Source organism: Pelobates fuscus, chromosome 1 (assembly GCF_036172605.1).
Source record: "Pelobates fuscus isolate aPelFus1 chromosome 1, aPelFus1.pri, whole genome shotgun sequence".
Taxonomy (NCBI): Eukaryota; Metazoa; Chordata; class Amphibia; order Anura; family Pelobatidae; genus Pelobates; species Pelobates fuscus.
In genome coordinates this window covers 389,670,014-389,697,526 of record NC_086317.1, presented here as the reverse complement: position 1 = coordinate 389,697,526, position 27,513 = coordinate 389,670,014, and the positions used below count along the sequence as shown (strand labels likewise).

Genomic DNA, 27,513 nt, shown 5'->3' with positions numbered 1-27,513 from the left:
CTGTCCCTGTGATTTCAGGGGGGAGATGGGCCATCTGGGGGGGAAGGAATCTGATTAAGTGCCTGCCTCCAGCGCTGACTCGGACCTTAAGGCGGCGCTTTCTGTCCTTGGGGAGCACTTCGACCCCGGTCACGTGCCTCTTGACGTCCTGACCCTGTGCCGCGGTCCACACGCATGCTGTGGATCTCCGACTCCTCCACCTCCGGCCTACTTGCCGCGATTCACTCCCAACGCTCCCAGACTCCTTCTTCTCAGCCTAGCCGACATGGCACTTGGGCTAATGCGTTCAGGCGGCCTGGTCCTCTGCGTTGGCTGGCCCCCTGGTGCTGAAGAAGGCCCCCTCCGAAGTCCCCGACATACTGAGCCGCTCCTGTGTCCATCCGACGCAGCACTGCTCCACCACCAAATGGAGACTTACCAAAAAGGCCTCCACTGGGTCCATCTATAAAAGGAAAGAGGGCGAAACCGACCCCACAACTACAAGTAAGGATATGCTGATTAAAATGGCCACTACCTAAAATGGCCACTATATATACACACCCCTAAGCCAACCCCTATTAACCCCCATAGCCACTACCTACTTGCTTCCTATGCCTGCCTGCTAGCTCTATCAGGGCCCATTCCTCCTCCTTTATTGCTCCATGGGCTACACACTTTGCTAAGCTTATAACCAGCTCTGGTTTTTGTAACATGCAATACGATATATCCTACAACAGGTGGGTGCTTCTTGTGGTTTACAACTGTTAAACCAATAGTGGACAATGCACAGTTCCTCAAAAGAAAAATAGCAGGCAATAGTGTAATACTGTGGGTATACATATAAGTGTAATAATTAAAACAAAAAAAATCCTTCACAATTACTTGTACCTTTCATTTACACTTTGTATCCCACTACAGAATAGGTTGCCAACACAAATGTCATCAATATATGTGTTGATAGAACATTTTATACCAATGGGTGAATATTTTTTTTTAAGTAATCATATGTCACAGTCATTATGACCCCTCCGATATTTTTATTTGTCTCTCCAATGTTGCTGTTAATGCCAGGAATACATCAGGGAAAGCTTTCACACAGTACAGGATGATAGGAATCCAATGCCAAATTATGAATTCCTAGAAATTGGGACATTATTCTTAGCTGCTCAAGACAATGCTGCAGGTCTTAAATTGAGAATATAATATTGCTCATCATGACAGGAAGCAGAGGTCCAGACACGCGTATCAGTTAAGTTAACTGCCCATGATATAACCCAAGAGAATCCTGGAAGCTATAATTTGCTAGAAAACTATAGGCAGATACTTTGTATATTGTGAAACATGCATTTGTTAATTGTTTACTACATCTAAATGTGTCTCCAAATTGCAAAATTCTAGTAAAATCCCAGAGTTTGATACAAATTTGTGATTTGAACTCAGTCCAGCATAGTCTTTTGTGAATATCCAAAGATTTCCTTGAATATATTAAAAGCACACTTCTAAGGCACTTTAGCTTGCAGAAAAGCTTTATATCTCAACAGTGTGTTCCCTTTTTTTCATTTTACAAAAAGTGCAGATTTCATTAGAAATTTACACTTTTATAAATTAAGCTGGTCACACCCACTTGGCTTTTGAGAAGAGAACAGGTCATGTTACTTCCTGGTTTCGATAGCACAGTAGCTAACCTCAAGAAGCAGCAATAGCCATGAGCAGCTGCCTTGCAAAGACTTCTCATTGGGAAGCCTGTAATTGGACAGTCACAGGAAGTCTGGGTGGGGTTAAAAGAGGAGCGCTTGCAAAGGCAGCAGACAAGAGATCTGCAGGTTTTGCAAGTTGTTTAGATATATCCCCAATTAAAAAATGCATAATTAAGTTTAGTATATCTACCAAACAGTAAATTTTATTTGTTTTGTATTTTGGTTATGGCGTGACCCTTTAACCCCTTAAGGACCAAACTTCTGGAATAAAAGGGAATCATGACATGTCACACATGTCATGTGTCCTTAAGGGGTTAAGCAGAGGGTCCTGCCATGTTCACATTCTCCCGTGTACTGCCTGGGTGAGTATACGTAAATGAATGTAGGAGTTCAGTGAACTTCCTGGCATAAAGAGTGCCACCCCCCCTACACCCCCCCCCCCTTCCCCACCTTTACATTTAATGCTAGTGCATGTCATTATTATAACCCAGCGAATTACAGTTTATTTCAAGATTGGACTACCACCCACTGCATATGGCCAGGACCCCTGATCTTAATTGGCAACTGAAAGGTAACCCTTGGTAGATAGAAAGTTATTGTTATTTCCTCTACAATGGTTGACATGACGTCTACTAGACACACCCCATTTATTTTATAGGCTCCACAACCCATAAAACAGGGAAATTAGCTCCAAGGTAGCCTGCTTTCACCTTTTTGGAAGATTTTTGTGGGTTTTTCATTTTTTTTTTTTTTTTAACAGTGTGCTCCCTTTTGTAACATTATACATGCTGTCAGCTTTCTGTTGAGGTCCATTTTCAGCTCTTGGCGCATCCTACACCTGTGTCAATTCTATGAAAGTGCAAGAGTACAAGACAGATATACAACCTCTGAGGCCATCATATCCTCCATGGGACGTTTTTTGTAATGCAATTAAAAATGCCTCTTCCGCCAGTCACTGGAGGCAGCGGCTGGGAATTGACAAAACTTGATGGCAGAGGCTCTGTATTTTGTCAACTTTAGGCAACTTTGGCCTCTACTAGAAGGGAAAATACCCCCAACTTTGTCTCAAGATGTGTTTTAATTGCTTTGAAGTTTCAAATAAATTCAAATTCAGTCAATAAAAGTATTTCATACAGATTTTATGAAAGTTTGAAATACTCCAAATTAACAGAGCCACTTTAAATGATTAGTAATGTCTTACTATAAGTGGCTTTCACAGTGTCTTAAAGAAACACTATAGTGGAAGAAGTACAAACCTGTATTCCTTACTCTATAGTGCCCCTGTTACTATATTGACTTGTGCCATCCCACCCCATTTGCAGAAAAAATATTTAAAATGAAGTTTTTACAAGACTTCTATGGCGCAGCTGGCCTTTTGACCTACTGCAATGTCATCATAGAGGTTTGTGTTTGCAATCCAAAACTCCTCATAGAGATGCTTTGAGGACATGATTTACACACATTCAAATGCTTCTCACATTAAAGAATAGAATTAAATGCTTTACTATGAGCTGCATTTGATAACATTCACAAGATTTACTCAGAATAAAAGTGTGCGCCATCATAAATCCCCTATAATCTTTATTGTATACATTTTCCTTTTCTGTCTTTTTTCATATTGTGAAAAGAAAAAGAACCGTGAGGTCCTAAGCAGAAGAGTAATAAATGGGAAGGAATCCCTACCTTTAATAGTCCTAATGATGAAAACAGTATAAAATAAACAGGAAAAAATGGGGAGACCAGGGTAAAGGAAAAGATGTGTCAGAGCACATCCAGACCCAGACGACTATCCAGTTAAAAAATGCTCAGGCTATTCCGAAAATACTATGCAAGCCTAGGTGACATTCAATCAAAGCTATAGAATAGAAAAAACAGGTAAGTAGAGGAAAGACATGCGTCACTGGGCTAAATGAGGGATATATCTGAATACCTCCTAAAAAGGGAATAGCCTCCCCAAGTCACAAGCCCAAGCAAAGACCACTAATAAAAGTGTACTATTCCTGTATACCTCGGCACTGTGATGAATCACAAGTGCCTACCTGTAACCCTCTCCCTTCCTGTTCAAATAGCTAAAAACGAATTAATTTAAATTAAATAATCCATAACTAAGTGCTACCAAAGTGAACAAAGCAAAAGAAAAAGAAAAGTAATGTAAGCTTGACGTGCGTTTCGGCGTTCAAACACGCCGTCGTCAGGAGCAAATTATTGCAAATGACAATTGCAAATTATGCATTTATATTAGTAGTGATATAGGCACATCCTTTACTTGAAGCGCTATAAGGAAATTGACGACATATATATTGTCACTTAGTTGGGCAGATAATTTGTATCTCAGCAGAATCTCTCAATTACAGTTGCAAGAAAAGGTATGTGAACCCTTTGGAATGATATGGATTTCTGTACAAATTGGTCATAAAATGTGACCTGATCATCATCTAAGTCACAACAATAGACAATCACAGTCTGCTTAAACTAATAACACACAAAGAATGAAATGTTGCCATGTTTTTATTGAACACACCATGTAAACATTCACAGTGCAGGTGGAAAAAGTATGTGAACCCTTGGATTTAATAACTGGTTGAACCTCCTTTGGCAGCAATAACTTCAACTAAACGTTTCCTGTAGTTGCAGATCAGACGTGCACAACGGTCAGGAGTAATTCTTGACCACTCCTCTTTACAGAACTGTTTCAGTTCAGCAATATTCTTGGGATGTCTAGTGTGAATCACTTTCTTGAGGTCATGCCACAGCATCTCAATCGGGTTGAGGTCAGGACTTTGACTGGGCCACTTCAGAAGGCATATTTTCTTCTGTTTAAGCCATTCTGTTGTTGATTTACTTCTATGCTTTGGGTCATTGTCCTGTTGCAACACCCATCTTCTGTTGAGCTTCAGCTGGTAGACAGATGGCCTTAAGTTCTCCTGCAAAACGTCTTGATAAACTTGGGAATTCATTTTTCCTTCGATGATAGCAATCCGTGCAGGCCCTGACGCAGCAAAGCAGCCCAAACCATGATGCCCCCACCACCATACTTCACAGTTGGGATGAGGTTTTAATGTTGGTGTGCTGTGCCTCTTTTTTGCCACACATAATGTTGTGGGTTTCTTTCAAACAACTCAACTTTGGTTTCATCTGTCCACAGAATATTTGTGCAAACTGTAAACGTGCAGCAATGTTTTGTTTGGACAGCAGTGGCTTCCTCTGTGGTATCCTCCCATGAAAAACATTCTTGTTTAGTGTTTTACGTATTGTATATTAGCTAACAGGGATGTTGGCATTTGCCAGTGACTTTTGTAAGTCTTTAGCTGACACTCTAGGATTCTTCTTCACCTCATTGAGCAGTCTGCGCTGTGCTATTGCAGTCATCTTTACAGGATGGCCACTCCTAGGGAGCGTAGCAGCAGTGCTGAACTTTCTCCATTTATAGACAATTTGTCTTACTGTGGACTGATGAACAGCAAGGCTTTTGGAGATACTTTTATAACCCTTTCCAGCTTTATGCAAGTCAACAATTCTTCTGAGATCTCTTTTGTGCGAGGCATCATTCACATCAGGCAATGCTTCTTGTGAAAAGCAAACCCAGAACTGGTGTGTGTTTTTTATAGGGCAGGGCAGCTGTAACCAACACCTCCAATCTCATCTAATTGATTGGACTCCAGTTGGCTGATATCTCACTCCAATTAGCTCTTGGAGATGTCATTAGTCTAGGGGTTCACATACTTTTTCCACCTGCACTGTGAATGTTTACATGGTGTGTTCAATTAAAACATGGCAACATTTCATTCTTTGTGTGTTATTAGTTTAAGCAGACTGTGATTGTCTATTGTTGTGACTTAGATGATGATCAGATCACATTTTATGACCAATTTGTGCAGAAATCCATATCGTTCCAAAGGGTTCACATACTTTTTCTTGCAACTGTATCTACTGAAACAGGGTACCAATTCCACAATACATTTGCCCTACTGTGGCTAGCAAATAAAAGATGAGTTACGGATTTCGATTGTGGGATATGGTGTGAATGGGTTTTCAGTCTCACTATACGATAACAGACAGATTTCTGCTTTAAGTATGCCCTCAATATGTTTTCACATTTAGGACAATATTGTATGAAAATATATCCTTTTGAAAATATACTGTGAATGTGTTCTTACGTTTTATAACCATATATATTTATAAGTCCTTTGTTTTCTCATTACAGAACTTTCACTGGAGGGGTTTCAGAACTAGATACAGTGAGTACTTATGTTTTTAACACTGTGTTTACAGAGGAAGAGGTTCTATTTCAACTGTCAAAAGTAAAGACAAATAAGTCAATGGGACCTGATGGAATACACCCAAAGCTATTAAAAGAGCTTAGTGGTGTACTAGCAAAACCATTAACAGATTTATTTAACCAATCATTGAAAACAGGAGTAGTCCCAGAAGATTGGAAGTTAGCGAATGTTGTGCCCATTCACAAGAAAGGTAATAGGGAGGAGTCGGGCAACTATAGGCCAGTAAGCCTTACTTCAGTAGTGGGGAAAGTGATGGAAACCATGTTAAAGGATAGGATTGTTGAACATCTAAAAACACATGGATTTCAAGACCAGAGACAACATGGGTTTACTTCAGGGAGATCATGCCAAACTAATCTTATTGATTTTTTTGATTGGGTAACTAAAATTATAGATCAGGGTGGTGCAGTAGACATTGCTTACTTAGATTTCAGTAAGGCTTTTGACACTGTTGCACATAGAAGGCTTATCAATAAACTACAATCTTTGAGTTTGGATTCGAATATTGTTGAATGGGTAAGGCAGTGGCTGAGTGACAGGCAACAGAGGGTTGTAGTCAATGGAGTATATTCGAAGCTTGGGCTTGTCACCAGTGGGGTACCTCAGGGATCTGTACTTGGACCCATTCTCTTTAATATTTTTATTAGTGATATTGCAGAAGGTCTTGATGGTAAGGTGTGTCTTTTTGCGGATGATACTAAGATATGTAACAGGGTTGATGTTCCAGGAGGGATAAGCCAAATGGAAAATGATTTAGGTAAACTAGAAAAATGGTCAGAGTTGTGGCAACTGACATTTAATGTGGATAAGTGCAAGATAATGCATCTTGGACGTAAAAACCCAAGGGTAGAGTACAAAATATTTGATAGAGTCCTAACCTCAACATCTGAGGAAAGGGATTTAGGGGTGATTATTTCTGATGACTTAAAGGTAGGCAGACAATGTAATAGAGCAGCAGGAAATGCTAGCAGAATGCTTGGTTGTATAGGGAGAGGTATTAGCAGTAGAAAGAGGGAAGTGCTCATGCCATTGTACAGAACACTGGTGAGACCTCACTTGGAGTACTGTACACAGTACTGGAGACCCTATCTTCAGAAGGATATTGATACCTTAGAGAGAGTTCAAAGAAGGGCTACTAAACTGGTTCATGGATTGCAGGATAAAACTTACCAGGAAAGGTTGAAGGATCTTAACATGTATAGCTTGGAGGAAAGACGAGACAGGGGGGATATGATAGAAACATTTAAATACATAAAGGGAATCAACACAGTAAAGGAGGAGACTATATTTAAAAGAAGAAAAACTACCACAACAAGAGGACATAGTCTTAAATTAGAGGGACAAAGGTTTAAAAATAATACCAGGAAGTATTACTTTACTGAGAGGGTAGTGGATGCATGGAATAGCCTTCCAGCTGAAGTGGTAGAGGTTAACACAGTAAAGGAGTTTAAGCATGCGTGGGATAGGCATAAGGCTATCCTAACTATAAGATAAGGCCAGGGACTAATGAAAGTATTTAGAAAACTGGGCAGACTAGATGGGCCGAATGGTTCTTATCTGCCGTCACATTCTATGTTTCTATGTTTCTATGTGTTGATAGACATTATTTATTTATTAACATCTCTCAATCTCAGTTAATAATTTGTTTACCTTGAAGGACAAGAGCAGTTTGCATAGTGGTTATAGTCATAGAAATTATGTTCTTTTATTTATTTTTTTATAAGTAGGAATACATTGTAGCTCTAATAGGGTCATATGAGCAGTGTGGCCTCAAGGCTGTGCTTTCTCTTAAAGAGGGACTGTCACATTCCTTTTTTTCTATGTCATTGATTATTCTCCTTAGTAATTGCTATTGGGCATAGAGGTACAAAACTACAAATGAAGCCTCTGCATGAGCAACTGCCCTCCACCAAATTACCTTGTGCAGCTCTGCATTTCGAGCTGTTCTTTCAGCCGTACCATCCAGTGTAGTATGTATATTGTAGGAAAAGACAATAAATTTAATTTTTTTACCTTTTACTTCAATTTATATGCCAGATAAATTGCCAAATAATATATATATATATATATATATATATATATATATATATAAATATACACCTTCAGTAAAATACACAAATAAAAGCCTAGTAAAAGCACTTTTATTAAATAATCATTGAAAGTAAAGGAAAAATAGGGTTATATTCAAAGAATAAAAAAGGAAAACGGGGAACCAGGGCCTGACTGCCAAGATGGCCAGACGTGTTCTGCACTAGCTCCTGCACAATTAAGCAACAAATCAGCTTTTCAAGCTACATACCAAGCTGGATCCAGCCCTAATCAACTGGTACATGGCAACGAGGGAGCAACTGTGGCTAATCTAGATGACCCAAGACAGCGAGTACTCACAGCACCTGACAATGAGGCCTAGCGTGAATTGCAGCCAAGCGCCTGGGAGAGACGGCTGCTCTCCCGGCATGAAGCAAGCCCCTGAATACGTCAACGTTGGAGCCCCGTGACCCCCCCCCCCACCCCCTTTGGACCGGTGGGGGTTATCCCGGTCCACACTGGGGGCACCTAACTACCCACTACAAGGGAACCTCCCATTAAACAGCCTACAGCATGGCGTGTCCAAAATGGCCGCTGCAGCGCAACCCAAACAACAACGAGAGCACATGCTCACCCAGTCCTGGAGGGAAAGTTTTGAAGCCCGTTTCAACAGGATTTGACAGGAGTTTTGGGCTAAAATAGCAAGCAGACCTCCAGCTTCTACTCCGCATGGTGAACATGTCACTCTGGCTGCTGAGCAGAGACCCGGACCACTCGCCAGAACGGAGAGTCACGTGGGAAAAACCGCACCGAACCGTCCACGCTCCTGACAAGTTTCTCGGAGGGTTACCAGATTCCGGGCTTGAGACCTAGCTAAGATCCAACGGAGGATTTGCGGACATGCTGCCATCCACCCTCACAAGACCTGGACTCCAGAGGGCAAAGAACCCAGGGGACTGCATGAAGCTCACATGCCAGACGGCAAGCTACCTCCCAAGCACAGCATGCAGCAAGCACACAAACCGGAGCCGGAATGTAAAGTGTGGCAGAACTTTCCGCCGTGGCCCATCCGAGGCATTGGGTGAACAGAACTGTTTGCAACCACATGTTTGCTGTTCTTTTTAGTCACATATGTTTTTTCTCTCCCTTTGTTCCCATAGAACATAACTCAACCAGTGGTACCAATTTTTTTTTAGCGAGTCTTTGGCACTCTGATATAGCCTGTAGAATATGTACATGTGCAGCATATAGAGCCTGATCACCCATCATAACTAGATTTAGGTCACATCCCAAGCAGCACTGGAAATGTATGGGTTTGTGCCTAGACACTATGTCAGTATCTTAGATTTTTGATCAAGCTTGTATATTCACTACTAGTTTTCTCATTGTTTATCCTGTATTGTCTCTGGTCTCAAGTACAGACCTATGTTCCAGTCTGTTTCTTAAAAACAAAAATTGTGCAGTCCTCAATTTGCCATGACACTGTATTTACCCATGTTTTTGCAATATGCTTGTCAATGCTGTCGTGGCATCACAAGCCTTTGTTATTCCTTGTATGAAAATACCCCCCTCCCCCACCCCCCAAAAATTATTATTATTTATTTTGCCTAATTTTAACATGTCCTTATCTCAAATCTGAAAGAATCATTCTTTATTTCAGTGCCATAGTGTCTGCTATATATTTCATATCCTGTGGGCTCTAAAAGACGTTAAATGGCCTAAAAACAGAGTCATACACAAATTTTATTATCTCATGTCAACTCATTATTTACATTGTTTTGCAGAGATGCTATATTTGGGAATGTATTTCCCTAAGCTATTATAAGAAATGTTGTGAAATGTAAGAGGTATGCTTTAAACTAGGAAAGTCATTTTTCTATTTTTTCATAATTACTTAAAATGAAAGGCTAAATAAGTGTATTAAATGTGGTATAGCCACTTCTGTTCATTATGTTTAAAGCATACATATAAGTAAATAAATAATTTCTGTGCATCTCTTGGTTCACTCCTGCACTTCAGGGGCAGCCATTTTTACAAATCTTTAGTCAGAAGCACAAGTTATCCAAACAAAGAGCATGCAAAACAATTTGAAATGTGTTTTCTGAGACAGTGTCAGGCCTTCAAACTGTACTTTATTGTTGTAAATAAATAGTGCTTCTAAACAAAGTGGGCTACTGATGATTCCCCATGATAGAAGGATAAGACAGGAAATGTATTAAAAAGACTAATTGGGGACTTTGCTAAAAAATAATTGCAATGTCAACTCACAGTGACATCGCCACTAGGGATCCAGTGTCCTGGAAGGGCAGATAAAGGTGAGTTTACTTACCTGAATATGTTTCTAGCGGATGCCACCATGTTGATCTGGCAGGTCCTCTTCAGAGCTGACGTCACTGCTATAATCTCACACATGCTCAAGAGTAGAGCATTGAGGTCTATGGAGGATCCTGCATGACCACTGGATCCTCCATAGACACAGCCAATTCCCTGCATTTAGGTTTGACTCTTAGACTCCGCCTTGAGTCTAAGAAAGTCAGATGGAGGAGAAATTCAGAGACAACTTAGTCTCAAAGTATATCCCATGCGCTAGAGAGCAGATCTATGTTCTGGGGAATTTCCCCATACATGGACCATCTCACTAGCACAGGGAATCCCTCAAATCTATTTTTAGGGGTAATTCCCCGAACATAGAGCAGCTCTCTAACATGGGGAATCCCTCGCTTCCCCGCACTAGGAGCTAGTTGTATGTCTGAGCAGTCATTATGCAGGTAAGTCGCCAAGTGAGTACTACCTGTATACATTGGGTTTTCTCTCCTTTCTGAGTAAATCCTGTGAAGCATAAACAATAAAATACAATCATAAGGTTACATATTAATACAAAAAAAAAACATATAGTCAAGCACTATTCGAGAAGTTTGTCACAAATATTGTTTGTTTGTTGGGAGAAAGTTAAATCTCAAATATTCTGGATTTAAAGCTGTTTGGGAAATTATACCACAGTCTCTGCCCATCCACTAAATAATGCTTTGTTAGGACTTTTACAATTTTTTTACAAAAATACTGCTGAATTCTGCAGAAATTTGGGATGAAATTGCCAAGTAAAAAGACTCTGAATGATCCATATGAAATAGCCCCAAATGTCCACTTATACAAATGGAATGCCATGGTGATGGTAAAGTGGAGTTGTAAACTACTACTTTATCTCCAATGTGAGCCCAGTAAATGAATCGGTGAAAACAATTTAAAAATTCTCATTGGCATGTCTGTATTTAACCATATAAAAAATCTGGCAGTGGCTTAAATGGGAGTATACTTGTACACATCTGGTATGTACAAAGTAGTAGGACGATATGGTCTGTAAAATGCCTCTTTGACTATGAGACATATAAAAAACACAAAAATAAATTAAATGTAGCAATTGTATCACCTACCTCTGCCAGACGTGGTGATTATAAGTGTCAATATTACATTATTATAACACCCAGAGGGCCCCTACATATATATATACTTTTGTGCGTCAGCTTTGGATTCTGTTCTATGTGATCTTACTTTTAAGAGCATTTTCGAACAGTTTTAACACTTGTCTCTCTAATGTGGGACCATTAGTGTGACCAGAAAGGAGGCAGCGGTAATTGACAACGTCAGCCTATCGCTGGCCACTAATCCTATATAAATATATGTACATTTCTATTCTTTCTGTGATTGGTGTTGTAATATACACAGCTCTCTCCCCCTCATGTTAATTGGTCTAAACATACATACTGTTGCTGTAAGATACACACTACAGGGAAAATTGTCGGGAATTATAAGAAAAAATTAAATTTTAGATCAAATAAACTAAGCAGGAAGCACAGTTGACTTTTGATCTTAAATTTTAAATTCACTTAGAATTCCCAGCAATTCTCAATTAGGTATATTCACCTTCTTTCAGCTCATAAAAAGTTGATCATATTCAGTTAGCTTACTGATCATTTTACATTTCTAATGTTCCTGCTGATTCTGTTTAAGATCTCCCGGAACCTAACCGGCTCTTTAGAATGTAGATCTGAGGCTGCATTTCCTTTTGCACTTCAGGGTGGTAAGAAACCATTGTCATTTTGGTCACCCACAGTGAGGTTAGATGATCTTATCTATGGAATCCGCTTTGTCTATTCATATCTTTCATTTGGTGTCGGTCACTGTCTCCAGCCTGACAGTCATAGGTTTATTTTCTCCTTTTGTAAAATTATTACATGTATTTTCCCTAAGTTTAATTATTCTCAACTGCCAATGTGATAGCAGGAAGGCCTGGTACCGTGTGTGTTCTAAAGACGAGCCAAATTTGACATAGCCGATAAAAAGATATGGCAGTAAAGTTTGTGTTTTTTTTTTTTTATTTATTTATCTTGGAATATTATTTGGGAGAATTTCTGGAGAAGATGTAAATGGTAGTGATGTTGCTTATCAGGTTGGAAGGTTTGCAATATTGTTGAATGGGAAAGGCAGTGGCTGAGTGACAGGCAACAGAGGGTTGTAATCAATGGAGTATATGCGAAGCATGGGCTTGTCACTAGTGGGGTACCTCAGGGATCTGTACTTGGACCCATTCTCTTTAATATTTTTATTAGTGATATTGCAGAAGTGTCAGGATCGGGACAGGGATCCAACACGCAGAGTACAAACAGTAGCCAGATACGTATACCGGACCTTAGAATGGCCGGACTAACGTAAGTAGTACAGTATAGAATGGTCAAAGACAAGCCGAGGTCGAGGGTAACAGAAGACAGGTAAGCGAGAGACAAGCCGAATCAAGGGTAACAGAGATAAGCAGAGTAAGGTAAACAAGCCGGGTCAAAACCAAAAGGGATAATAGAATACACAAGCACTGAGTGGCTAGAACAAGCTAGAACCACGACAGGGCAATGAGCTAATGAAAGAAGCTCTGTTAAATACCCTGTTCAGAGCAGTAACCACGCCTCCGAGGCGTCCTGATTGGTCCTGCAGCAATTGAGTGACAGGTCGTTCCGGAGGAGTGTCCTGATGACAACTTCCTGCCTAGATGCTGTAAAAGGCAGTCACTCCCTCGCGGCCGGCCTTGCATGACCGGATAGACCGTGGGGAAGGGAGCCATCAGGCCGTCTGGATGGAGGAACAGCTAAGTCTCTACCTCTTTCAGAGGTAGAGACCACAGGTACCCTGACAGTACCCCCCCTCTCAGATACGCCCACCGGGCGGAATACACCAGGGCGAGAAGGGAATCGAGAGTGAAACGCCCTGTGGAGACGGGGAGCATGCACCTCCTCCTGAGGTACCCAACTTCTCTCCTCAGGACCATAACCCTTCCAATCGACCAGATATTGCAGTTTCCCCCGGGAGATTCGAGAATCAACGATGGAATTGACCTCATACTCCTCCTGACCCTCCACCTGAACTGAGCGGGGAGGGGCGATCGTGGAGGAGAACCTGTTACATATTAATGGTTTTAGCAAGGAAACATGAAATGAATTAGGAATGCGTAAGGCATTAGGCAACGCTAAACGATACGCAACTGGGTTAATTTGAGACAGTACCCTGTACGGTCCAATATATCGAGGAGCAAATTTCATGGACGGCACTTTTAACCGAATGTTTCTAGTACTTAACCATACTCTATCGCCTGGAACAAACTTCTACGTTTGTCAGCGTGTTTTTTAACCAGCGTAGAATTGTGCAGAAGGATTTGTCGAGTTCGATCCCACAACTTTCTCAAATTGGCAACATGAACATCCACCGACGGTATCCCTTGAGAAGAAGACTCCGAAGGAAGGATGGAAGGATGAAAGCCATAATTCAAGAAAAAAGGGCTAGAATGCGTAGAATCACAAATGAGATTGTTATGTGCAAACTCCGCCCAAGGAATCAAACCGACCCAATCGTCCTGGTGTTCTGAAACGAAACAACGTAAATATTGTTCAACTTTTTGGTTAGTGCGTTCAGCAGCTCCATTGGACTGAGGATGATAGGCAGAGGAGAAATTCAATTTGATGCCTAGTTGGAAGCAGAATGATCTCCAAAAACGGGAAACAAATTGGGAGCCTCTGTCAGAGACAATTTGGGAAGGTATCCCATGCAAACGGAAAATCTCCCTGGCGAATATCTCCGCTAATTCGGGCGAGTTTAGGTAAGGGAATGAAGTGAGCCATTTTAGTAAATCTGTCTACCACAGTGAGGATGACAGTCTGCTTTTTAGAGATAGGCAAATCAACAATGAAGTCCATTGCCAGGCAGGACCAAGGCTTTTCAGGAACCTCTAAAGGGTGCAGAAATCCGCATGGAAGCGAATGAGGTAGCTTGGTCTTGGTACAAACTTCACATGCCCCGATGAATTCTTTAATATCCTTGCGTAAGTCAGGCCACCAAAAATCTTTAGAGACCAGCGCATAAGTCTTGCGGATGCCAGGATGCCCAGCCACCTTGCTGTTATGGAGACAGCGTAGCACCTCCAGTTGGAGAGCGGCAGGAACGAAGTGTCGATCCCCAGGGGTCTGTTTGGGTGCCAAATGCTGAAACTTCATGATCTCAGAAAGCAATGGAGAGTGAATCCTGAGATTCGTGTTCGCGATGATATTCCCCTTAGGAACTATGGAGGACAGAAGTGGTTCAGTTATAGTGGATGGTTCATATTGACGAGACAAAGCATCGGCTTTAGAGTTCTTAGAACCAGGTCTATACGTAAGTACATAATTAAAGTGAGTGAGGAACAAGGCCCAGCGAGCCTGCCTGGCGGACAAGCGCTTAGCCTCCCCAATATAAGACAAGTTCTTATGATCCGTTAGAATGGTAACAGGGTGTAGTGTCCCTTCCAGTAAATGTCTCCACTCCTTTAAAGCCTTAATGACCGCTAACAGTTCCCTCTCCCCGATGTCATATCTGCTCTCAGGCCCAGAATTTTTTTTAGAGAAGAAACCACAAGGGTGTAACGGTTTATCCACCCCTAACCTTTGAGACAGAACAGCCCCAACTCCTGTCTCAGAAGCATCGACCTCGAGAAAGAAAGGCAGAGTCGTATCAGGATGAACTAGAATGGGAGCTGAGGCAAAAAGTTCCTTGAGAGTCTTAAAAGCACCAAGAGCTTCCTCAGACCAGAACTTAGTATCAGCCCCTTGTTTGGTCATATTGGTAATAGGCGCAATGATAGAGGAGTAACCCTTAATGAAGCGCCTATAGTAGTTGGAAAAACCAATAAACCTTTGGATAGCCTTGAGTCCTTTGGGCAAAGGCCAGTCTAAAATAGATTGGAGTTTACCAGGATCCATTTTAAAACCTTCCCCAGAAATCACGTACCCAAGAAAGTCTACCTGAGACTGATCAAAACTGCACTTCTCCAATTTGCAGTATAGACCATGTTGCAGAAGTTTGTGTAACACCTTTCTGACCTGTCTATGGTGAGTCTCAATCTCCTTAGAGTGTATTAGTATGTCGTCCAGGTAAACAATAACACAATCATGCTGAAACTCCCTAAGTACCTCATTAATCAAATCTTGAAATACTGCAGGAGCATTGCATAGTCCAAATGGCATAACAGTGTATTCGTAATGGCCATACCGGGTATTGAATGCCGTCATCCACTCGTGACCTTGCTGGATTCTCACCAAATTGTAAGCCCCTCTGAGATCTAACTTGGTGAAGATTTTGGAGCCCTTAAGACGATCAAATAACTCGGTAATCAGTGGGATAGGATAGGCATTTCTGACAGTTATTTTATTCAAGCCTCGGTAATCGATACAAGGTCTCAGCGTGCCATCCTTCTTCTTAATGAAAAAGAACCCCGCCCCGGCCGGAGAAGAAGACCTCCTGATGAATCCCTTTTCTAAATTCTCCTGAATATACTCTTCTAGAACCGAGTTTTCCTGAACAGACAAAGGATATACATGGCCCCTCGGAGGCATAGTCCCGGGTAGAAGCTTAATTTTACAGTCAAATGACCTGTGTGGCGGCAAAGAATCAGCATTCTTCTTGTCAAACACTGCCCTTAAGTCTAGGAAAAGGTCTGGTATGTGTCTTTCTGTGGACTGAGTAGGATTCTCCTGTATGTTAATATTAGCTAATGGAGAAACCTTGCACAAACACCGATCCTGGCAGCCCTGGCCCCACGAGAGTATCTCCCCTAACTCCCAATCGATAATAGGGTTATGTTCTTTCAACCATGGATACCCCAGAACTATGGGAACGGAAGGAGACGAAATGAGCAGAAGAGATAACTTCTCCACGTGTAGGATACCAACATTTAAATCAATGGGTATGGTCTCACGAAAGATAACAGGGTCTAGTAGTGGTCTACCATCTATGGCCTCAACGGCCAAGGGTGTCTCCCTTAGCTGGGATGGGAAATTGTTTTTACTAGCAAAGGCTTGGTCGATAAAATTCTCAGCAGCACCGGAATCTATCAAAGCCATAGCCCTTACTACTTCCCTCCCGCAAGTTAAGGAAACTGGTAGCAGAAGCCTGTGATCTTTATAATTAGGAGTAGAGGACAATATAGAAACACCCAAGGCCTGTCCTCTAGAGAGACTTAGGTGCGAGCGTTTCCCGGGCGGTTAGAACAGTTCGAGAGTAAATGACCCTTAGCTCCACAATACATACACAAACCCTCTCTTCTCCTGTACTGTCTTTCCTCCTCAGAGAGGCGGGTATACCCTATCTGCATAGGTTCAGGAAGCAAAGATACCGTGGAGTCAGGACTTGGAAAAGCGGGGGCTAACCTAAAAGAAGGTCTCCGGTTCCTCTCTCGAGTGTTCTGTCTCTCTCTTAAACGTTCATCTATACGAGAGATGAACGAAATTAAATCCTCTAAATTCTCGGGGAGTTCTCTGGTAGCAACCTCATCAAGGATTACTTCAGATAAGCCATTCAAAAATACATCCATATACGCCTGCTCATTCCACTTGACTTCTGACGCCAGAGACCTGAACTCTAGTGCATAATCCACCAGTGTTCGGTTCTCCTGTTTCAGACGCAACAGTAATCTGGCTGCATTAACCTTTCTACCTGGAGGGTCAAATGTTCTTCTAAAAGCAGCTACAAAGGCGTTATAGTTATAAACTAATGGGTTATCGTTCTCCCATAATGGGTTGGCCCATCTCAGAGCTTTCTCAATAAGTAGGGTGATAATAAATCCTACCTTTGCCCTATCTGTAGGATAAGAGCGAGGTTGCAATTCAAAGTGGATACTAATTTGGTTTAAGAAACCACGACACTTCTCAGGAGCCCCACCATAGCGTACTGGGGGGGTAATGCGAGAAGAAGCACCCACTGTGGCTACCTCTAGACCTGAACCGACAGGAGAAACAGGGGTATTACGTATCTCCTCTGGTGGGTTATTGGCACGAGATAATAGAGCCTGTAGCGCAAGCGCCATCTGATCCATTCTGTGATCCATGGCTTCAAACCTAGGATCAGGAGAAGCCAGCTGACTGTTTGTACTTGCAGGATCCATTGGCCCTGTCGTAATGTCAGGATCGGGACAGGGATCCAACACGCAGAGTACAAACAGTAGCCAGATACGTATACCGGACCTTAGAATGGCCGGACTAACGTAAGTAGTACAGTATAGAATGGTCAAAGACAAGCCGAGGTCGAGGGTAACAGAAGACAGGTAAGCGAGAGACAAGCCGAATCAAGGGTAACAGAGATAAGCAGAGTAAGGTAAACAAGCCGGGTCAAAACCAAAAGGGATAATAGAATACACAAGCACTGAGTGACTAGAACAAGCTAGAACCACGACAGGACAATGAGCTAATGAAAGAAGCTCTGTTAAATACCCTGTTCAGAGCAGTAACCACGCCTCCGAGGCGTCCTGATTGGTCCTGCAGCAATTGAGTGACAGGTCGTTCCGGAGGAGTGTCCTGATGACAACTTCCTGCCTAGATGCTGTAAAAGGCAGTCACTCCCTCGCGGCCGGCCTTGCATGACCGGATAGACCGTGGGGAAGGGAGCCATCAGGCCGTCTGGATGGAGGAACAGCTAAGTCTCTACCTCTTTCAGAGGTAGAGACCACAGGTACCCTGACAAGAAGGTCTTGATGGTAAGGTATGTCTTTTTGCTGATGATACTAAGATATGTAACAGGGTTGATGTTCCAGGAGGGATAAGCCAAATGGCAAATGATTTAGGTAAACTAGAAAAATGGTCAGAGTTGTTTCAACTGACATTTAATGTGGCTAAGTGCAAGATAATGCATCTTCAACGTAAAAACCTAAGGGCAGAGTACTTAATATTTGATAGAGTCCTAACCTCAACATCTGAGGAAAGGGATTTAGGGGTGATTATTTCTGATGACTTAAAGGTAGCCAGACAATGATAGAGCAGCAGGAAATGCTAGCAGAATACTTGGTTGTATAGGGAGAGGTATTTTAGCAGTAGAAAGAGAGAAGTGCCCATGCCATTGTACAGAACACTGAGACCTCACTTGGAGGATTGTACGCAATACTGGAGACCGTATCTCCACAAGGATATTAATACCTTAGAGAGAGTTCAGAGAAGGGCTACTAAACTGGTTCATGGATTGCAGGATAAAACTTACAAGGAAAGGTTAAAGGATCTTAACATGTATAGCTTGGAGGAAAGATGAGACAGGGGGGATATTATTATTATTATTATTATTATTATTGCCATTTATATAGTGCCAACAGATTCCGTAGCACTTTACAATATTTTGAAAGGAGATGTAACTCTAAATAGGACAATTACAAGAAAACTTACAGGAACAATAGGTTGAAGAGGACCCTGCTCAAACGAGCTTACAGACTATAGGAGGTGGGGTATTAGAAACATTAGGACAGGGAATATCAAATAGGGTGGGAGTGAAGCAGAGCTGGAGGAGAGAGCAAAGCACTGTCCCATAGGCAGGGCCGGATTAAGAGCACAGTGGGCCTGGTGCTGACAATTATGATGGGCCTCATTACGGAATCTTATCGACCAAAAACACTAAAACAACCATATCTCCCAAGCGTCATGTATCTGATGGAGATGGTGCTGGAGGGAAACTCATAGGATGCAGCTATAAGATAACACATACAAAACACATGCTAATCTCTCTCTAATTTATGCTTTCATCTTTCAAGTAAATCCATAACCCCTAACAGCAGTGTCCAGTAAAGCAGGAAGTCACTGGGCGGGGTAAAAGGGTGGGCCATTGGTGTGAATCACGTGACCAGACCTGCCAAAAGGGGAAAACATGCCCAAAAAGGGGGCATGTCTGTCCAAAGAATTTGAAGGACAGCCTGGTATGAATGCATGTCAGGCTGCCCGCCAATCATGCAGGCTGTCCAACTAAGGGCATACTATGCAGGCAGCACCCTGAGCTTGACATAAATGCGTCAAATGATGCGCCTACTCCACGCTTTCTGAGGACTGTCCCCTAGCACTCGCTGGTCCACTTGTCTCCTTACCTTCCTACTAGCAGGCAGAAGTTTCTGGTATATAGTCTGGGACAGAGAAAAGGTGTATGTAGTAAGTGTAAAAGAAAGGGGACATGCCACAGTGTTAGAAAGACCAACGTCTGCATTACCTAAACTAATTTTATTGTCAGCCAGTCCACACAAGTTTTGTTCCCATACATCCCTCTTAAGCTTCCAAAATTAAAGGGACACTATAGTCACCAGAACAACTACAGCTTATTGTATTTGTTCTGGTAAGTAGAATCATTCCATTCAGGCCTTTTGCAGTAAACACTGTCTTTTCAGAGAAAATAACTCCACTGGCCACTCCTTAGATGGCTGCTAGAGGTGCTTCCTGGGGCAGTACTGCCTATTGTGCAGCACTGCCATTCAGTGTCTCCACCCTCTGCATGCAGACACTGAACTTTTCTCATAGAGATGCATTGATTCAATTTATCTTTATGAGGAGATGCTGATTGGCCAGGGCTATGTTGGGCTTGTGCTGGCTCTGCCCCTGATCTGCCTAGTTGACAGTCTCAGCCAATCATATGGGCAAGTATTTGTAATTTGCTCAGACAACCACTTCTGATGATGTCAGCAGACAGTCAGTTCAGAGGCAGAGCCAGCAGCTGCAGACTTGAATACAAGTTATCTTTTACTATACTTAGGGAGGCAAGAAGGGGCCAGGGTGGTGGTTTTAACCCAATAGGGTCAGAAATACATGAATGTGTTCCTGACCCTATAGTGCTCCTTTAAGCAAGAGTATGTGAAGAGTAGTTAGGGTTGCCACCTTTCTTGGGAAAAAATACCAGCCTTAATCATTTGTATAATCACAAGGAGTGACATCAGAGAAAATTCTGTAAAATCACCAACAAACTACTCACAGTTTGATTCTGCTGTATAGATGGATTGCTCCCAGTGTCTCTCTGTCTCCCAGTGTCTCAGTCTCGCAAGTCACCCAGTGTCTGTGTCCCTATGTATCACAGTGTCAGTGTCTCCATGTCGCCCAGTACCCCATTTCTCCCAGTGTCACAATGTCTCAGTGTGTCCCCATGTCACTAGGATACTGGGGACACAGTGAGACATGGGGACACTGAGAGACCCGGGAACACTGAGAGACCCGGGAACACACAGACATGGGGACACTGGGAGACAAGGGGACACTGAGACATTTAGGGAAACTGGGAGAAATGGGGACACTGAGACACTAGGAACACAGACACTGGGATACATGGGGACACTGAAACATTTGGGGACACTAAGACACTAGGGACACAGAGACATGGGAACACAGACACTGGGAGACTAGGGGACACTGGGAGACTAGGGGACAGACACTTGGGGACACTGAGAGACATGTGGACAGTTGTGGACATAGACATGGGGACACTGGGAGACATGGGGACACTAGGCACACTGAGACACTAGGAACACAGACACTGGGAGACATGGGGATACTGAAACATTTGGGGACACTAAGACACTAGGGACACAGAGACATGGGAACACAGACACTGGGAGACTAGGGGACACTCGGAGACAGACACTTGGAGACATGGGGACAGTTGTGGACATAGACATGGGGACACTGGGACATATAGGGACACTGGGACACATGGGGACACTAGGCACACTGAGAGACATGGGACACAGACACTGGGAGATTCGGGGACACTGAGACACTAGGGACACTGGCTGGGGGACATTGGGACACTGGGAGAAATGTGGACATAGTGTCTCCGTGTCCCAATGTCTCAGTGTCACCCAATGTCCCTATGTCTCACAGCGTCCCCATGTGTCTCAGCATCCCCATGTGTCCACTAGTGTCTCAGTGTCCCCATGTTTTCCAGTGTCCCCAAGTGTCTCAGTTTTCCCAGGTCTCCCAGTGTCTGTGTCCCCATGTGTCCTAATGTCTCAGTGTTCCCTAGTGTCTGTGTCCCCATGTGTCCCCTAGTGTCTGTGTCCCCTAGTGTCTCAGTGTCCCCATATGTCCCTTAGTGTCTCAGTGTCCCCTAGTGTCTCAGTGTCCCCATGTGTCCCTGCTGCCTTTCCCCCCATCCCTCACTTACCTGAGCTGTAGAGCTGCTGTCTGGACTCTGTGCTGTGTTGCTGTTTCCCACGGATCAGTGAGTAGTAGAGAGAGGCAGGGATATGCTGTAACTTCCTATCCCTGCCTCTCTCCACACACAGTGACCCCCTACTGGCCGGTGCTGGTATTGCAGAGTAATCTTCATTTATTCTGAGAAAAATACCTGCATTGTATTGCCGGTATTACTGCAATACCGGCATGGCCAGGCAGCCTCAAATACCGGCTGTGCCAGTAAAATATCAGTCAGGTGGCAAACCTAAGAGTAGTGTGTAAAAAAAAAAATATATATATATATATTTTTTTAAAATGGGCCTATTCCATGGGCCTGGGCCTGGAGCTGCAGCTCCATCAGCCCCTATGTTAATCCGGCCCTGCCCATAGGAGAGAGCAAGAGACAGGTATGTAAGGTAGAGATTACTCTGGGAGGCCATAAGCTTTCCTGAAGAAATGGGTTTTAAGGCCCTTCTTAAATGATTGAAGACTAGGGGAGAGTCTGATGGCAGTAGGCAAGCTATTCCATAGGAAAGGAGCCACCCGCGAGAGGTCCTGCAAGCGCGAGTTGGCCGTATGGGTGCAAGCAGCGGTCAGGAGGTTGTCACGGGCAGAGCGGAGGTTATGAGGAGGGGAATACCTATGGATCAGTGAAGAGATATAAGAGGGGCTAGAATTGTTCAGTGCTTTAAATGTATGGTTCAGCACTTTGAATTGACTCCTATAGGATACAGGGAGCCAATGTAAGGACTGGTAGAGGGGTGAGGTGTGAGAGGACTGACTAGAGCGGAAAATCAGTCTAGCTGTAGCATTCATTACAGACTGTAGCGGGGCAATACGGCTTTTAGGGAGACCAATCCGGAGAGGATTACAGTAATCCATGCGGGAAATTACTAGAGCATGGACAAGCTCCTTGGTAGCATCTTGCGTAAGAAAGGGGCGGATCCGGGCTATGTTTTTGAGTTGTAACCTACAGGACTTGGCAACAAACTGGATGTGAGACTCAAAGGTGAGACCAGAGTCAAGTATGACGCCAAGACAGCGCGCTTGCAGGGATGGACTTATGTGGATATCACTGACTTGAAGGGAGAGCGAGAGAGGAGGATCAGTATTAGGAGGAGGAAAGACAAGGAGTTCAGTTTTAGAGAGGTTAAGTAAGCGTGAGGACATCCAGTCAGAGATGGAAGAAAGGCAAGCAGTGACACGTTGCAGGACGGCAAGGGAGAAGTCCGGGGAGAAGAGGTATATCTGAGTGTCATCAGCGTACAGGTGGTAGTGGAATCCAAAAGAAGCAATAAGTTTACCAATAGAGGCAGTATAAAGAAAAAATAGAAGAGGACCAAGGACAGAGCCTTGGGGAACTCCAACCGAGACAGGACGAGGGAGGGAGGTATCCTTGGAAAAGGAGACACTGAATGACCTGTTGGGTGAGGGGGTAATTGAGAGCAAACGGTAAGAGTTGGTGATCTGAGAGAGGAAATGGAGTGTTGCAGATATTAGATAATGTACATGAATAAGAGAAAATAAGGTTGAGGGTATTGCCAGCTACATGAGTGGGAGAATTAGCCCACTGCAATAGTCCAAGGGAGGAAGTAATTGAAAGTAGTTTAGAGGCTGCTGGGGTTAAAGGTGGGTTAATGGGAATATTGAAGTCTCCAAGAATTAGGGATGGAATGTTAGAAGAGAGGAAGTAGGGTAGCCAGGCAGCAAAGTGGTCAAGGAAGAGGAGAGGGGAACCAGGGGGATGATAGATAACGGCAATGTTAGCAGAGAAGGGTTTGAAAAGGCGAATTGAATGAATTTCAAATGATGGTAAAGAGAGGTAAAGAGAGGCAGGGTTTTAAAGGAGCAGTGGGGTGAGAGAAGAAAACCTACGCCGCCACCTTTAATCTCCGCTTGTCTTGGGTTGTGAGTAAAGTGAAGACCACCAAAGGACAGTGAGGCAGGGGTAGCAGTATCAGAGGGAGAGAGCCATGTTTCTGTGCATAAAGGGAATCAACACAGTAAAGGAGGAGACTATATTTAAAAGAAGAAAAACTACCACTACAAGAGGACATAGTCTTACATTAGAGGGGCAAAGATTTAAAAATAATATCAGGAAGTATTACTTTACTGAGAGGGTAGTGGATGCATGGAATAGCCTTTCAGTTGAAGTGGTAGAGGTTAACACAGTAAAGGAGTTTAAGCATGCGTGGGATAGGCATAAGGCTATCCTAACTATAAAATAAGGCCAGGGACTAATGAAAGTATTTAGAAAATTGGGCAGACTAGATGGGCTGAATGGTTCTTATCTGCCGTCACATTATATGTTTATATGTTATGCCATAAAATGGGAATCTTTTATCAGAACTAAGAGATGTGGAGAAAATATTGTGTACTACCTAATTGGCTCCAACAGGAATTATTTTTAGAAGTATGGACATGCATTAGACGAGAAGAAACATTTGAGGATTGCCTTTTGTATTAGCTCTATGTCTGCAACTCGATGATTTAGTCCTCTAGCCACAGCTTGATGTTTCTTTCTTTATGGGGGACTGAATACAAAATACCTTATGTGAGGAGTTTTTTTTATTGCTAATGAAACACATTGTAACCTCTTTTACTCTCATTAATAAATATACACTCCAACTGCTTGAGAGCTTACTCAGTCACCCACTCATTTCCTTCACACATTAACTGCAACTTTCCTTTCGTTTTCTCTGGCCAATTCTCTGTGCTACCTCTTGTCTCACTTCCAAATTTGGGATGAAATTACCATTATATCCTTTAGATTGTAAACTCATGTGCTATCTAACTAGACACTTTGTGTAAAAGAACTAAATCTCAGCTCATAGGTACGATCCTCTTTACCTTTTGGTCTGTGTATAGTGTAAAATATATTTTTTTTGGGGGGGGGGGGGGGGGAGGGAAACCCCAAATGTATAGCACTATGGAATATGTTGGCACATATAAATGCCAGTAATAGATTAATACACAGGTTTGATTTCAAACTGCAATGCATTATAAACAGAACTAAATATGAATAGTCCCGCTTATCTGCAATTCTGCTCCTGTGTTGCTCCTCATATGGCATAGAAATGTATTTCCCCTATAGAGCTACTGTTACTACCCCTGTTACAATAAACAGTAAATTAGATCTGTACAGTGTTACACAATAGCAGCCATGTGGTTGAGGATGTTTCAAAGTTCTTTGTGCACACTTCTGGGCATGGTTCTGATTCTACCCAGGCAACTGCATTCACTGTGTAGTGGACATTACACAAAGGCACATGAACATGTTTACATTTTGCTGGAATTTTGTGAATCTGTGATACATACATGTCATTCGTTTATTAATACCACCACTTGGTTTTTTGACCATTTTTATTTTAGTTTGATTTGTGTTCCTATTTTTTTTAGTATTTTAAGAAAAAAAAATTATTTAATCGCTAATATTTTAAAACCTTATAATATTTCAGCAAAGGATGAATAAATAAATGAAAAGTTCTGTAAATTGACATAGTTTAAATGGTTTTGGGTATTCGTGAACAATATTTGAGAGGGTGTTATTTTTTTTTAATGCTTTTTATTGAGTTAAAAATATATATATATATATATTTTTTTTTTGTCAATCTTTCTTTTATTGAGGCAGGAGTTAAATGGGGTACAGAATAAAGAAGAGGGGATGCACAGTATTTGTACAGAGTGGGATCGCTTTAACACAGTAGTACATCTCCTACAAATGACAGCCTCATTTTATATTTTATATTAAGCAGGCTTTTCAGTAGAATAATAGCACGCATAAAGTAACAGTCATAATGGTAGTTTACACTAAGCGATTGAATCATCAGGAGTTAAATGAATTAAACAAATGTAAAACAGGACGATAGGAACAAATCGTAAATAGCTCAACATTAAGTGCAGGTAAGTCATGTTAAGGTAGCTAGCATTTAAGTTAGGCAAGATCACACTTTAACCCCTTAAGGACACATGACATGTGTGATATGTCATGATTCCCTTTTATTCCAGAAGTTTGGTCCTTAAGGGGTTAAAGCCTACAAGGTACTAAAATATAATGAAAATAATAACTTGCTCCTGTGCCTACCGAGTAATACAGTGTAGACGGTGGGGCGGATTACATGAGTATCAGGCAGGCTGACTCAGCTTCTCTAGGGAGGTGCATTAGTGCACCGGCTAGTGGTGCTAGTCTAGTTAGATAGAGTTTAAACTGAAATCAGGCATAAAACAATTACAAAGGATAAGCTCGCGTGGTTCAAAATAGCATAAAAAACAAGATTAATCAGTGAATCTTAAACGTTAGCTGGCTGACTAGGCTAAGGAGGTAGCCACATTGAAGATGCCTACATCTCTTATGGCCTATTGGGCAACTGTTAAACATATATAGAAACTAAATGAATTGAGCGATTGCAGTAGGTCAGCTTGCCGGGATACATCGTGCCATCGAGCCGTAATAGTCCCTCTCAGCCTAAGTCCAGATGGTGGCGAGTAGCCAGGGAGAGCCTGGGCTCATCCCCCTGCTCCGGGTTTGTGTGAAGGCCAGTATCATTTCTCCACGGGCTCGGGGACTTTTCAAGGCCGGGCCCTTTCCCTTTGGGACAGGTCTGGAGCTCGTAGTGTTGTTCCGCCGCCTGCGGCGTATGAGTCTCCACCTTTGTGGGAGATGCCTCGGGGTTTCGCCCTTGTGGGCCTTCAACCCGGATAGGGAAGGTTGGTGAGTGATCATCCGCGTTGTCGAGTACACACCCGGGGGTTTGCCGGGCGCTCTCCGATTGGCGATCTCACGTTTCAGCTGGGCACCCGGGTACACTTGTGTCTGCGTCAGTGCATTACTGTGTCGAGCTTCCACTTTCGCCCAGAAGATCTCGAACAGCATTTGCAGGCGAGAGGTTAATGAGTCGTCTAGGCGAAGCTGGGCTTCTGGCAGCGCATGGCCCTCAGTAGACTGTGCATCCGCCATTTTAGTGTCGCTTGCAGCCTGCTGGTGTAGCAGGTAGTTTCGGTAGCCGTCTTCGTTTGTAGGCTGCGTGAGTGTGCAGGATTTGTTGAGTGGGGCCGGGATAACCCCCACCGGTCCTAGGGGGGGGGCAGCCCGATACTGCGGGTGCTGCATGTTTTCAAAGTACAGGGAGAGCGGCCGCCTCTCCTCTGCACAGTGTGATGTAGGCCTCGATCCTCCCGTCCGGGTTCCCTGCAAGGTAGTCATGGTTGTGAGGTATCCCCCAGTTCCTCAGCCCCCGTGGCACAGAGTGAGGTGGGTTGGGGTTCAATATCAGGCGGGGTCCCCTTGTTTTCTGCCGATATTTGGGTGCAGGATCGGGAGCTCACTGATTTCGTGTCTGCTCGGCTCCCCGGTCAGGCTCCGCCCCCCAAAAATATATATTTTTTATACACAAAGTTCATTAGTTTGATACAGTACTATATTTTACGAATTCTTCCATTAAGTTAGATAGAGAAGCGTCTGGTTCCGTAACAGATATATCCTCATGAAGACAGATCTTTAGTTCTCTATCGGACAATTTGACACCCTTTATCTGGGGGTTATGCCTTATGGTAATAGCAAGGGGTTCAATAGACAGAACATATAACAGTGGAGACAATGGGCAGCCCTGTCTAGTCCCATTTGTTATATTGAACCATTCAGAACACATATCTCTGCCCACTATCCTTGCCAAGGGTACCGAATACAGAGCTCCCATTGCCTCCACTATCCATCCCTCAAAGCCAAAATGGGTCAGAACACCTCTTAAAAATCCCCATCCGACCCTGTCGAAGGCCTTTTCTGCATCCATTTACAGAGTCAGAAAGGGAGTTCCCCTACCATGGGCCCAGTCCAAGATATCTACCACGCTTTGGGTATTATTGCAAGACTGCCTACCTAAGAAAAGTCCAATCTGGTCTGGATGTATTAACGAGGGCAGTATTTTTAAAAATCTTTTGGCCAATATGGCAGCAAATAATTTAACTTCTATGTTCACTAAAGATATAGGGCAGTAGTTTGATACATCTGTGGGGATTTTACTTTAAGGATTGGTATAATATGAGCTCTTAATAAAT

General features: G+C 42.9%; 1 protein-coding gene across 1 annotated transcript in view; it reads left to right on the top strand.

The window, feature by feature from the left end:
* DGKA (diacylglycerol kinase alpha) overlaps positions 1–27,513 on the top strand; it is a 183,446-nt gene that overhangs the window by 89,309 nt on the left and 66,624 nt on the right. Inside the window, exon 2 of the mRNA XM_063426555.1 lies at positions 5,881–5,914. The gene's annotated coding sequence lies outside the window, so the exon portion shown is untranslated. The remainder of the gene's footprint in view (positions 1–5,880; positions 5,915–27,513) is intronic.